We start from the raw sequence: 13,246 nt of genomic DNA on the forward strand, positions 1-13,246 counted from the left end.
ATTAGGGGAACTTCTATACATCCCTTATATTTATTAGAAACTCCCATTGAGAACCTTCAATTAACGTAATTATTTGATGGATCACACAACAACGATGTTGACGGTTATTAAGTAGGAATTGCTATTACAACGCTAACCTTGCTTTACAGCACATTTTTCTACCTGATGTGAAATTAGTCCAGGCGCACTGATGAGAGCTTGTCAGTTAATCAAAGGCCAGGAAATGGGTACACGTGTTTCTGGAGCAGGGCATGGCTTTGGGATGCTTTGCAAACAAAGTGGCTTCTCACGTCTTCTGGAAAACCCATCAAAATGGGCAAGTTAACAATCACTTAGGAGCACCCCTCTATCCCATATTCTTGGCTGATATAAAAGTGGAACTCAATACAAAATGAGATAATATGGAAGTTAAGAAAACTGCTGCACCACTGCCTCAGTTCAGCACAGCTGCCTCCTTCCTTAGGGTTTCTGAAACTCTCGGGACGTGAGTTTCCACACTGTGTAATTCGCACAGTAATACTTGGCCGTGTCCTCAGCCTTTAGGCTGCTGATCTGAAGATACGCCGTGCTGACAGAGGTGTCCATGGAGAAGACAAACCGTCCTGTGAAGCCCTGGGCATACGTTGGGTTCCCAGTGTAGGTGATGATCCATCCCATCCACTCAAGGCCCTGTCCAGGGGTCTATCATACCCAATTCATAACCAGAAACCTTATAGGAAACCTTCACTGTGGCCCCAGGTGGCTTCACCTCAGGCCCAGACTGCACCAGCTGCAACGGGAGTTGGTACCTGTGGAGAGGAGACATGAGTGGGTGAAGTCTCACTTGACTGGCCTGGTTTCCTCCTCAACCCTGGGACTGGGGAGTCCCTTACCTGTTGCTGCTGCCACCAAGAAGAGGATCCTCCAGGTCCAGTCCATGGTGAGGAGCTGTGCACTAGGGAATTCTCCCGAGGAGGAGTGTGGTTGTTGGGTTATGCTCTCAGGGCACAGAGATACTATATTCATCTCAGTTATTTGCATATTCATGAAGGATGCTATTTAATAGCCCAATTCCTGACCCAGTGTGAGAAAGAGCAAATACATGCCACATGGACGACACAACTGTAGAAGGTGAGGGTTCAAGCCATAATCCTGTTAGAGGCCATGCGTCCCCTACACATCCCTGAACTCTGTGTCGACAGAGCTTCCCCCACGGGGGAACAAGCTCCCCCAGGACACGCACCTCACTTTGAACACACATTTGAATATCTCAGGGCAACTTGAACCATTTGTAGACCTTACTGTGTGAACGAGTTATTTGGGAATGTGTGTTGCTCCAAAACTTGCACTTATTTATAAAAAAGGATCTCTTCCTGACCTCCAGCTGCTTGCTGCTAAGATATCCAGCAGAGTTTGAAATCCCCATTGTAAAAGTGGTTCTCATTACAACATCCGGTTTGATAAATGCTCACAATTGAATAGATATTTATACAAACTTCAGCAGTCTGTGCGAAATACTTATTTTAGATATTTTTAAAGGAAGTCCCAGGCCCTGGGAGGAACCTCTCCCCAGTCCCCTGTGCACCTGCTCTAGGGCGGGAGCCTGCTCTGGGTGTATCCGGAGCGCCCCCTGCAGCCCAGCCCCCACCATGCAGGGAGGTTTCTATCTGAGCTGACAGAGTATATTCCTACCAGTGTATCCAACTCAGTATAAAGTGGTTGTGCCCTGGCTCAGAATTCTCCTTTAGGGACACCACATGCTTCTTTCACCATCTTTTGAAATAGTGAATTGCCCTTAGGAAACCCAGTGAACTCTACAAAGAGACTCCAGGAAAAGATCTCATGCATCACCAGGGAGCCCTTTCCTGGAGCTCAAGAGGCACTGAATCATTGGACACATGGTGAACCCAAAAACTCTTCAGAGGTTTGGGGGAGACTCATTTCCTTTAGGGTCCTACAGTTGATTATTGCACCTGAGAATACTTGCAGGTTGCAGGTGCATGTGGATAGAAGCCCACTCCAACCCTATTCAAGACACACACACACACACATATATATACACACACACACATATATATACACACACACACACACACTGTGGCTAATTTTTACATTTTACATTAATGGATCCCATGTTTGCCCTTTTTCTCTGGTATCCATCTCACGGAAAACACTTCTTACACTCTCACTAAGGCTGAGCATGTGTCTAGTTTCTGCAAACAGAAGAAAACAGAATACAAGTGGACAGCTGGGAGGTGCATGCACATTGGATTCACCTGGTCTCACTTGGGAACCCTGCAGATGCGCCATGAGAAGTAAATTTGAGGCCAATGAGGGTGAAATCATTTTATTGGTGCTGAAGTTGCTGTTGTCAGAAGCTTCAAATTGCTCTATTTTCCTTAACCTTTTTTCTCCTATATTCCTCCTCAGACAGAGTTCATGCATTGCCACACTCTCATATTTAATCCATAAAGACTAAACTGGTGAGACGTAATGTGTGGAACATGGAAGCATTACATGTTCTTACAGATGAATCTTAATACTCTGGTGATCTTCTTTCTTCGGGCTGTGCCCGATACAGGAAGTCTCCAGGTGTGAAGCTGATTTTTGCTGTTTTCTGGCTGGAACATCACAGGAAAATTTTCTTAAATATACCCCTATTGGCTAATTTTACCCATTTTCATGATAAACGTAGGTTGCTGGTATGGGCTTGTAATGGGAATAGATCCGCCTTTCGCCACGTACATAAGGATCTAAAAACGTCCTTCCCCTATTTGTATGTCGGAACAAGGTCCGGGTGTATTTATCAGAGATTTTGGTCTCTGATTATGATGGTCTCCATGATTATGGTAATAGAGCCAGGCAGGCATCTAGGTGGATTCTCACCCTGAGAACCTGGAGGTTCCTGGAGGAAAGGGCGATAAGAGTATGGGGGGTGGGGTTCCCTGGATCTCTCACCCTCATGCTAGTCCAGACATGCCCTTTATGTTTATTTAGTTCAGATTTTCATATAACAAACCACACAGTCAGGCTCATTTAAATTATCCATACTCAGTCCATATCGGAGCAGCAGCTGAGTATGATAATTACATTGAACTCAGACAAATCTGGGCCCAATCCAATTTTTACTGTATCTCAGAGCATCTTTACTGACTCACTTAACTTGGAGATTATTTCTTCCCTGAAAGAACTGTAACGGTTGCTGTGGAGCCTCTGTGGGATTGAAATTTTTTTTCCATCAGCCTGTCATGCAGGGTTTTCTGAATATGTAGACCTTTATACTTAGATGGTAATTATTCCTAGTGATGTGGAAATGGCTGGGCAGTCCTCAATTCTGTTTCTTTCTTTTGTTCCCCTGAGTGTCTACAAGAATCCCACGAACCTCAGGACTCTCCTTCATGGATGACTCTGAAGATTGTTAATCCACTCAGTGTTACAGACAGAGGGAGCTAAGGGAGGATCCTCAGTTCACTGATATGCTGAGCCAGCAACATAGGACGCACTCAAGAATGAACCATTTTTGTCAATGCCAATCAATATTAAATTCAAGATTTCAAGATTCATGATTTTCAGCACATTGGAGTTAAAATTTTCATGATTCTTGACAATGAGGTCTCAAACTTGATGGTTTGCAGATGAAACGAGCTCATCATGGTTAGTCAGAAGCTTCTTTTCCTAGGAAGCTAGTCTTTTAAAATAAAGCACCTGAGAGGTGGTTTCCTGAGATCTTGTGAACATGTATCTATCGAAGAAAAAAATCAGGAAAACCGGTCTCAAATAATTGACAGAAAGCTTATAAGAAATCTTTATCAACACAGCCATGAAAATCCGGTTAGTCATTTTTTTGGTTCATTTGTTACAACTCAAGAAGCAATTAAGAAATCCACACAATGCGCAGTGGCTCAAGCCTGTAATCCCAGCACTTTGGGAGGCCGAGACGGGCGGATCACGAGGTCAGGAGATCGAGACCATCCTGGCTAACATGGTGAAACCCGTCTCTACTAAAAAATACAAAAAACTAGCCGGGCGAGGTGGCGGGCGCCTGTAGTCCCAGCTACTCGGGAGGCTGAGGCGGGAGAATGGCGTGAACCCGGGAGGCGGAGCTTGCAGTGAGCTGAGATCCGGCCACTGCACTCCAGCCCGGGCGACAGAGCGAGACTCCGTCTCAAAAAAAAAAAAAAAGAAAGATATCCACACAGTTAGAAGCCTACTCCAACAGAGATAACCTTTCCATACTTGAAAAACGGACCAGTATTCATAAAGAGACACTTCCCCATGAGATCCACAACTTACACGGATTTCTGTAAACTGAAGAATTTTCTCTAAGAGGATTATTCTCTAGACATCTATGTATGCAGAAATACATTGTGTATATTTGTGTGTGATTAATCTGTACAAGCCCTTGGCACATTAAACAAACTTCATGTAAACGTGATAACTTTATCACTTCCTGTGCTCTCACATTTTACTGGTTTCAAAAGTTCATCACCCTTGTGATGGAGCACTAGGTGCCTTTGAGAATATGCTGTGGTTTCAAGCGAATTCATTCTAGATCCTCACTTGATTTCATCATTTCATATTGAGTGTAGATATGTATATGACAACCTCAGTGCTCAATCATATCTCCAATCTTCACCCCCTTCACCACAAAGGAATTTTCATCTCTCCTGGAAGTTGGATTCATTTTCAAATTAGTAATTCCCATAATTCCGACACTTTTGCGGGCTGAAGCAGGCAGATCATTTGAGGTCAGGAGTTCGAGACCAGCCTGGCCAACACAGTAAAACCTCGCCTCTACTAAAAATACAAAAATTGGCCAGGTGTGGTGTTGCATGTCTGTAATCCCAATGTAATCCCAGCTACCTGGGAGGCTGAGACAGGAGAATCGCTAGAACCGGGGAGGTGGACGTTGCAGTGAGCCTGGACTCTGTCTCAAAAATAAATAAATAAATAAATAATAAAAGAAAGAAAGAAAAAAAGGAATCAGAATTTCTTTGAGAAATGGCTAATGCTAGTGCTTCAGAAACGAATATAGGATAATAGTCTACAATTTCTTACAGGAACAGAAAATAAGAAAAGGTTCCAAAACAAAGAATTGCTCCTTTGCATTTTCCTTGTTTGTTGATAAATCTAGCTAGCAGTCTCACAATTCTGTTCATGTTTTAGTTCTGTTTTTATTTTTATAGAATCAAAGTGGACATGTGCATTTTTGTAACATGAATATATTTCATAGAGATGAGGTTTGTGCTTCTGGTGCAACTATCACCCAATAGTGAACGTTGGAGCCAGTAGGTAACTTTTTAACCCTCAGTTTCCTCTCACCTTGCCCTCTTTTGCAGTCCCCAGTGTCTACTGTTTTTATCTACATACATGTGCACCCATCGTTTACCTTCCAATTATAAGAGATAATTTTTTGGAGTTATTTTATTTAGGATAAAGTCCTTCAATTCTATCCACGTTGCTGTGAAAGACACAATTTCATTTTTTATGGCTGCATAGCATTCCATGATTTACATCTATCACGTTTTATCTATCTAATCTTCCACTGATTGACACTTAGAGAGATTACGTGACTTTTCTATTGAAAATAGTGTTGCAATAAAAATAGGAATGTAGGTAACTTTTTTCTGATATAAAAGTTTCCTTTTGGGAGGAATATACCCACTGGGAGGGATTACAGAGTTGAATGGTAATTCTAATTTTAGTTATTTGAGAAACTTCTGTATTGGTTTTCATAGAGGTTGTACAAATTTATATTCTCATCAATCATATAAAAAGCATTATTTTTCCTATGATTCTCTGCACACACCTGCTGTTTATTATTTATAATAACAGCCATTCTGACTGGTGGAAGATGCTATATAATTTTGTTTGTGATTTACATTTATCAGATGATTGGTGATGCTGAGTATGTTTTCTTATTTGTGTTGACCACTTCTGTGTCTTCTTTTGAGAAACATCTGTTTTTTGCTCACTCTTTAATGAAGTTGTTATTTCTAGTTGACTTATTTGAGTTACTTGTAGATTCTATATACTAGCCCTTTGATGAATAAATTGCAAACTTTTTTTTTTTTTTTTTTTTTTTACCATTCACAGGTTGTCTGTTCACCATATTGGTTATTTCTTTTGATGTGCAGATGATCTTTGGTTCAACTAATCCTGTTTCTCTAATTTTGTTTTCATTGCATTTGCTTTTGAAGTGTTAGTCATATTTTATTTGTTTAGGCCAATGTCCAGAGGAATTTATTTTAGATTTTCTTCAAGTATTTTTATATTTTGAGTTTATAAATGTAAACATTGACTCCATATTCAGTTAACTGGTGTCTATGATGATATAGAAGTCTCATGTTATTCTTCTGCATAAGGTAATCTAATTCTCCCAGCACCACTTATTGAATAGAGGTTTGTTTCTCCAGTGTATATGTTGTCAGTTTTGTCAAAGAACTGTTGGTTGCAGGTATCTGGCTATATGTTTGGGCTCTTGATTTTCTTCTACCTCTACCATGCTGCCTTTCTTATTAGATTTGTGTTGTGTAGTTTAAAGTCAGGGAATGTGGTACTTCCAGCTTTGTTCTTTTTGGTTAGGATTGCTTTTGCTATTCAGACTCTTTTTTTGGTTCAATATGAATTTTAGGATTTTTAAAAATAAGTAGTCAATTATATTAGTTACTTGAAAGAAATTGCATGGACTCTGTATATTGCTTTGGGCAGCGCATTAGTCTATTTTACCTCGCTATAAATTAATACCTGAGGCCAAGTGCTTTACAAAGATAAGAACCTTATTTGGCTTACAGATCTGCAGGCTGTGTGAGAAGCACGGCACCAGCATCTGCTTTTTGTGAGGGCCTCAGGAAGCTTACAGTCATGCTGGAAGCCAAGGGGAAGAGGGCTATGTCATGTGGTGAGGAGGGGGGAAATGGGAGTGTAGGAGGGTTGCCAGACTCTTTTGAACAATCAGATCTCACAGTAGCTAATACAGCAAGAATTCACTAATTACTGTGGGGTGGATGCCAAGCCAGTCCTGAAAAATCTCCCCGTGACCCAAAACCTCCCAGTTGGCCCTACCACCAACATTGTGGGTCACATTTCACCATGATACTGGGAGGGGAAAACCTCTAAATGATATCGTCGCACTCTAGGACCCAAAGTTCTCCTATTCTTCTTACATTGCAAAATATAATCACCTTTTTTCAATAGTTCCCAAAATCTTAACTTGATTAACTTCCAACTCAAATGTCCAAAGTCTCATCTGAGTCTTAAGGCAATTTCCCTCTAGCTGTGAGCTTGCAAATTAAAAAATAAAAAGTTGTTTACTTCCAAGGTGCAATGATGATGCAGGCATTGGGTAAATAATTCCAATTCCAAAGGGATAAATTGGACAAAGGAACAACCAACAGGCCCCACACACATACAAAACCCAGCACTGCAGATATTAAATCCTAAAGCTACAAAATAATCTCTTGACTTTATGTACTTCAACCACAGCACACTGGAACAAGGGGTGGGCCCCCAAAACCTCAGGCATCCCATCCCTACAACTTTGCTGGGTACAGACCACGGGGCTGCCTTCAGGAGAGAGAATCAAGTGCTGGGAGCTTTTCTAGGCTGAGGGTGCAAGCTGCCCATGGCTCTACCATTCTGGGGTCTTGAGGGTTGTGGCCACATTCCCACAACTTTACTATGAAGTGCCCTAGTGGGGACTCTGAATGGGGGCTCCAACTCCATCTTTCCCCATCTTTGACACTGCTCTAGTAGAGGCTTTCTGTGGTGGCTCCACTCCTGTCAGCAGGTTTCTTCCTGGGTATGCAGAGCTCTCTACACATCTGAAATCTAGGTAGAAGCTGCACAGCCTCCTTCACTCTTGCATTCTGCATGTCTGTCAGAATCCAGTTGTCCCAGCACCATTTACTGAATACAGAGTTTTTTCCCCATTGCTTCTTTTTGTCAGCATTGTCAAAGATGAAATGGTTGCAGGTGTGCAACTTTATTTCTGTTTTGTATGTTGATCAATTTTTTTTTCTGCGTGTCTGCTCTCGTACCAGTACCAAGCTGCTTTTGTTAGCAAGACGTTATGGTATAATTTAAGGTCAGTATTATGATGCCTCTGGCATTGTTCTTTTTGTTTAGGATTGCTTCAGCTATTCAAGGTCTTTTGTGGTTCCATAAACATTTTAGAATAGATTTAGTTCTAATTCTGTGAAGAATGATGATAGTTTTATGTAAATAGCATTGAATCTGTGAATTCCTTTGAGCAGTATGACAATTTTTACAATATTGATTCTTCCAGTCCATGAGCATGAGATGTTTTCCCATTTATTTGTGTCATTTATGACTTATTTCCACTGTGTTCTGTAGTTCGCTTTGTAGGGATCTTTCACCTTGTTTGTTATCTGTATTCCCAGGCATTTCCTTTTCTTTATGGATATTGTAAGTTGGATAGGATTGTGTTCTTGATTATGCTCTCAGCTTGGATGTGGTTGGCATATAGAAAGGCTGGCAATTTTTGTCCATCGATTTTATATCCTGACACTTTACTAAAGTTGTTTATTTTAGAATTATTTTGGCAGAGTTTTTAGGATTTTCTAGGTATAGAAATCATGATCAGTGAAGATGGATGGATTGACTTCCTTTCCTATTTGGATGCTGTATTAGTCCATTCTCACACTATAAAGAAACACCTAAGACTGGGTAATTTATAAAGACAAGTGTATGAATTGGCTCATTTAGTATGAGGTTGACTGTGGGTTTGTCATAGATGGCTATTATTATGCTGATGTATGATGCTTTGATGTCTAGTCTGTTGAGGGTTTTTATCATAAGTGGATGTTGGATCCTATCAAAATCTTTCTCAGCAACCACTGACATAATAATATGGTTTTTGCTTTTATTCTGATTACATTGTGAATCACAGTTACTGTAGATATTGAATGAGCTTTGCATCCCAGGGGCAATGCCCACTTGACCATCATGTATCACATTTTAAAGTGCTTCTGGATTCCATTTGATAGTATTTTGTTGAGGATGTTTAGGTCTATGTTCATCAAGAATATTCATCTATTTTCTTTAGTCATTATGTCTCTTCCTGATTTTCTGTGCCAAGAGCACACAGTAGAGAAAGGATGGTCTTTTCAATAATGGTGTGAAAACTGGGCATCCATATGCATAAGAAATAAAATTAGGCCTTCTCTAACTCCATATAAAAATCAACTAACAATGGACATAATACCTGAAGCCATAAACTTATAAATGACATGGAGGAAAAAAAATTTTTTCCTGCCATTAATTCGGAACTGATTTCTTTGAATTTAATAACAAAGCACAGGAAAAACTATGTGCAATTATGTATCTGACAAGAAGTTCTACCCAAATGTATAAATAACCCATACAACTCAATAGGAAATAACAAATGACCTGATAAAAAAGGGCAAAAACCTGGATAATTTTTTTCAGAAGATACATGCATGGCAAATAGAAAATGAAAAGGTTCTCAACATTCCTAACTATCAGAGGAATTCAAATAAAAAGCACAATGTGATACCACCTCACACCAGTTAATATGGCTATTATCAGAAATGTAATAGATGACAAATGTTGGCAAGAATGTGGGGAAAAAGGAATATGCTGTGGTAGGATTGATTACTTGGTAAGTTGAAAATAAAGCTGTCATATAATCTGGTGATCCCACTTCTTGTTATATATTCAAAGGGAATAAAATTATTTTGCCAAAGACATGTTCGTTGCAAGATTATTAGTAATAGTGTAGATTTGTAAAATAATTTAATGACTGTAAATGGATGAATGTATAAAAAATGTGTATATATAAAACTGAATTTTATTTGGCTTTGAAAAGAAGGAAATTCTAACATTTGCAACAACACGGATGGGCCTGGAGGACATGATGTTAAGTGGAACAAGCCAGATGCAGAAAGACAAACACTGCATGATCTCATTTACATGTGGGATCTAAAATATTCAAGCTCTTGAAAGCAGAGAGCAAAATAGTGGGTCCCAGACCTGGGAGGAGAGGGAAATCGGGTGATATTGGTCAAAGGGTACATAGTTTCAGTTGTGCAGGGTGAATGAGTTCTGGAGATCTAACGTACAGCAATGTTCCTGTATTTAATACTGTACTGTAAAATAATTTTTGCTAAAAGGGTCGATCTTAGGTATTCTCATCAGACACATACACTCACACCCATAGTACATTTAAAAAAAAATAAAGCGGTACCTCTGTGACATGATGGATATACAAATTACCTTGAGTATGATGAGCATTTTACAATTATATTGGATGTGGTTTGGATCTGTGTCCTGTCCCAAATCTCATGTTGTATTATAATCCTCGGTTGTGAAGGTGGGACCTGGTGTGTGATGACTGGGTCATAGTGTGGGTCTTTCATGAATGGTTTAGAATCAACACCTGGTACTGTTCTCATAACAGTGCATGAGTTCTCATGAGAGCTGGTTGTCTAACAGTGTGTAGACACCCCTTACCACTTCCTGTGGCTTCTGCTCTGGCCATGTGATGTGCCTACTCCCCTTTGTCTTCTGCCATGATTATAACTTTCCTGAGTCTCCTGGAAAGGAGAAGCCACTGCATCTCCTATACAGCCTGTAGAACTGTGAGCCAATTAAACATTTTTGTTTTTTCAAACTACTCAGTCTTGGGCATTTCTTCATAGCAATATAAAAATGGGCTAATATAATATCAAAACATCAAGTGGTGTACCTCAAACATATACATTATTAAAATATTTCAATTACACCTCAATACAACTGAAAAAAAATAAACTTACTCTGAGAATAAAGAAACATATACTTCACATTTTCTCAATAAAAATGAAAAGAACATAGTAAAACTTACACTAAGATGTATGTAACAGCTCTGCTTATAAGATTCATAAACTGGAAACAAATTTAAAGTGTATTGACAGGAAAATCAATCAAAATATTGTCATTTATTTACTTAATGGGCTGACTCAGATGTAAAATCTCTCTGCTCTCTCTCTCTCTCTCTCTCCATATGTACATGAACATTTTGAGTTTTCGTATCAGAGTCAGTCCATTAATTGAATAAGTGTCAATATGTTGATGTAATTTTATACATTAAATATCACGAATTAACCTCAAAGATAGCAAAGAAGTTCCTCACCAATAAAATGTCTATAAAGTTTGATTCCATTAATATAAAGTTCAAAGCAGGGAAAAATAGATCTATAGAGTCAGAAATCGAAACATTTCCCCATGCAGGATTTGACCGCAGGCACAGAGGAAGACGTATGTTGTGGGGATGGACTTGCTCTTCAGGCTTCCTTAGGTGCTGGGAACAACAGTATTCACATTTGCCAGAAACTAGCTTGTGACACATTTCAGATCTATGCATTTTTTTCTTATGTATAAAATTTATCTCATAAAAACAACAGAAAAGGTAGAATAGTTTGAAATTCAGCAAACAAGATTAATATTAAAATCTCTCCAAAATATGAACATTGTTATGTGAATTAACAAAATGCATTTGAGTATACCTACTAAAATTAAATCCCAGAAATCAAAAAGATAACGGTAACACCTGAAACTTAATAATTTATAAGCATACATTTCATAGGGAAGGAAAAAATAGTCAAGACATGAGGAACATGTTTTTTTTCCAATCAAATGACACTAAATTATATATACAATATTGTAACCTGTGTCATTAGTGTAAATTACTAATATTTTGTGTTCTATTACAACAGAACAACTTTTAAAAAAGATATTTGAGATCACATGAACTAAATTGAATGTATTTTCAATATTGGCCCAATTATTACACCTCTAATAATACCCTGGTTTTGAGTGGGGCCTTGAAAAAAATAATTATTTTAAGGTAGGTGATCTGCCTGCCTCAATCTCCCATTGCGCTAGGATTACAGGCATGAGCTGCGCAAATATTTGTTAAGCGCCTACTTTGTGCCAGGCATGTGCTAGACACCCTCACTGTGTGCTGTTCCCACACCACAATCATCTGTTCAGAAATTAAAACCGAAAAAGGAACATTGTCGCAACCACACAAACTGGGGGGCAGGGGGCAGGATCGGGGATGGAGGCGATTCCCAGGTCAGAAAATGCAGCCACCAGAAACCTGTTTTCCATTTCTCGGTAAGTCTCCACTAAACAGTTGTTTAAAAGCCTCTCGATGTTGACGGAGAGGAATGTTGTTCTCTCTGCTCCATCCGGGGTTGGTGCCTGGTGGAGGTTCAAATACTCTGAATGCTATTTGATAAAAGGACTCGGGTGGCTTGGTGAAAAGAGTATCAGTATTTGGATTAGAAAAATTTTTTGTTCAGTTCATATGGTTGCAACAGCCCTTATGAAAGATATAAACATCCCTGGCCTGACTGCGTAAATGTTGAAGGTAGACCTGGTTCTGGATTCCCGAGTCAGAATCTTCCAGTTGTCCACACCCTCACAAGACCAGAGAAGTGAGAGGAGATTTCCATTCTGGAAAGGCGTGAGTGGACGGCACAACTGGTTTGGAGACACAACAAACTGCACCTGCATTTACAGAAGCAACGCACACAGGGAACGTCCTAGCGCCATCTGGTCTCACACACACGCTTGGGACTCACAGGCGGGGACCCGGGCCTGGGCCATCCCTGGTTGTCAGTGCCCAGCTTAGGAGGCCTGGGCGGAAGTCATGCGAGTCGTGGATCTTCCGGTCCAGCACCTCCAGGAAGCTCTTCACCTCCACCTCCAGGTGGCGCTGTCGGAATTTATTCTCCTCAGCGCCTGTCTTTAGGGAACGCGCTTTGTCTTCCTGGTTTTGATCGACTCTCTGCGGCCTCCATCTTCTCAGAGACACCGTCGCGCTCTGACCTGAGCTGAGGTGTGAGTTCACTTTGTTTTCGGAGATCTTCCAGCTCTGCCTCCTTTTCTCGGAGCTCGGCCTCCAGCTCCTCGCTCCTCCTCCTCAGCTGCGTGTTCTTCTCCTTCTCTCTGTGGATGTCACGGCCTCTTCCTCTGCTCCGCGCTGGCCGCCGACTCCTGCAGCGCCTTATATTTACAAGGTAAGAAGTAATGTTATGATTTGTGAATACAATATGGAATAACTAAGGTTATTAAGAAATGGTTAAGATAATTATCATTCGTCACCTGAAATTCTTATTTATTGTGACAACCACATTTGAAATGACCATTCGTTAACAGTAGTTAAATGAACAAATACAAATCAATTGATGTAAACAATTAAAAATAAACAAAATCAATAATGAAACACTCTAATATTTTA

General features: G+C 40.0%; 1 pseudogene; it reads right to left on the minus strand.

Annotated features, from left to right (window-relative positions):
- Positions 1-459: 459 nt before the first annotated feature.
- LOC103229827 (homer protein homolog 2-like) overlaps positions 460-13,246 on the minus strand; it is a 150,101-nt pseudogene continuing 137,314 nt past the window's right edge.

The sequence above is a fragment of the Chlorocebus sabaeus genome, chromosome 24 (assembly GCF_047675955.1).
Source record: "Chlorocebus sabaeus isolate Y175 chromosome 24, mChlSab1.0.hap1, whole genome shotgun sequence".
Classification (NCBI taxonomy): domain Eukaryota; kingdom Metazoa; phylum Chordata; class Mammalia; order Primates; family Cercopithecidae; genus Chlorocebus; species Chlorocebus sabaeus.